At 37.4% G+C, this 1,847-nt stretch overlaps 1 long non-coding RNA gene across 1 annotated transcript; it reads right to left on the reverse strand.

Annotated features, from left to right (window-relative positions):
- Positions 1 to 574: 574 nt before the first annotated feature.
- Positions 575 to 1,642, reverse strand: LOC146759022 (uncharacterized). The gene is made up of 3 exons (XR_014932727.1): positions 1,518 to 1,642; positions 1,280 to 1,347; positions 575 to 760 (listed from the first exon to the last, which is right to left on the reverse strand). It is a non-coding gene; the product is annotated as an uncharacterized LOC146759022 (long non-coding RNA).
- Positions 1,643 to 1,847: the final 205 nt, after the last annotated feature.

The raw sequence follows: 1,847 nt of genomic DNA on the forward strand, positions 1-1,847 counted from the left end.
CTCAAGACTGAGAACCATCAGCAGATATTCAAAGGTGGGACTGAACTCTGCTAATGAGCACAAAGTGAGGCACAAGTCCCCCCACTACTCCTGCTGAGAGGGATGTGACCTTTGCGGTCTGTAATTTCCAGGATGGCTTATTCTGATACTCTCTAACTCTGTGCTATTTTTTCCTGTCATCTGCTTGCTACTACCGCTATAGAAAAATATTTCATTACAAGCCAAAATGAGAAGCCATATTTCCTCACTTAGTGCATGTATCCTCACCAACAGCTGAACCCCTTTCTTTCCTAGCACCAGTAATCTACCAGGACATCAGACCCAGAATTAAGATCAACCATCTCTGCACTAAAGTCTGCTTTTTGCCTCCTAAAAAATAAAAATAAAAAAACTAAACTGTTTCAAGTTGAAAAATGAGTTTTGATATGAAAGTTAGAACATTTCATCTTAAAACTGTCAAGATGAAAACTTTAATTTCCTGGATTTTTATTAAAATCTCAAAACTTTTCTGCAGTTTTCAAAGTCTCCCCAACATTACCTTCTTAAACAGGGAAAGAACAAATAAGAAACAAACCTGTTTCAGCTCTTGAACGTTCCCAGTCTTTCCCCACGGTCACAAAACTGCAGTTTTCTCCCCAATGTATTTACACTAGTTAGCAAACAATGTCTTCTCTCTTTACTGGGAACATGCTTGCAAACACTTGTTCAATCTTCCACTCATCACTCCAAACTTTTCAAAATTCCTCTTTGAACATTTTCACTACAATTTCAAGCAAAAAAATGGAATTGATACTAAACAATCTGAATTAATTAGGGTGATTAATTACACTAATTAGATTTTTCCTATCCTATTTCTCCAGAGAACAAAAAATCTAGCTTCAGACAATGAATTCCTAGAAATAGAGGCTGAACTCCTGCCAATAACATCTGACCCAGTGTGCGACTGGTCACTTTGCTCTCATGAGATCAAGTTGTGAAATTAATCTCTTACATCTGATTAAACCACATCCTTCAGCTGAGAGAATTCCTGCCACATTGCCAGAGTACAGATTCTGTACCTACCACATCTTCCAGCAGCAGGAACTTTCTGCAGGGTTCTGTCCTTACCTTGCAGAATGTAATTTACACTGACACTCAATTTAAACACATACTTTACCCATATTTTTCTAATTCTGCAAACAACTTTATTTACACGCAGGTATTTTAGCATACATGAGACAGAAGCGACAAAACAGATATTGCTGCAATTTTTTCCCAAGAATGATGCATGATAACTCACAGGGAGATCTCCAGGGGGGCTTTCGGAATGTGTGCTCAAGTATGTGAAACAGAACTTCCGTAGACAGCCTGGAAAAAGTATGTATGGAAGTGAATATGCTTGAAGTGTTCCTTTTCTTACAACCCCAAGTAGCTTAGCAACAAAACACTCCAAAAGAAATTTATGATACAAAGTGATTTGGTGCTAGATGCAACAGCAGATTAAATTCAAAAGAAGAAAAATGTGAAGTGATACTCACGGGGTAGTAGGTAGTGGGAGCACAGAAATAACTTTCCATAGAAAATAGTTGTGTCTAAGCCAACCATCACCAATCAAGACGGAGACTTTGGGGTTATGAAGTATAACACTGCCAGTATTTCAGGACTGTTCCAAAATTTCAGAAGCATTCAAAAATCAATGATGAAAGTTATTAGCAAAGGACTCAGAGAACAGAATGTTGTATAATGCGTTGTTATGAAAATATAATACTGTCACTCAAACACTTCTGGGCAAGTTCACCCTGCACTTCAGCTAGAATTGGTAAGAAAGCAGGATTAAAAAAAAAAAAAAAAAAAGTGAAACAAATTCT

Source organism: Coturnix japonica, chromosome 11, assembly GCF_054131305.1.
Source record: "Coturnix japonica strain WE chromosome 11, WE-NBRP24, whole genome shotgun sequence".
In the NCBI taxonomy this organism is placed as follows: domain Eukaryota; kingdom Metazoa; phylum Chordata; class Aves; order Galliformes; family Phasianidae; genus Coturnix; species Coturnix japonica.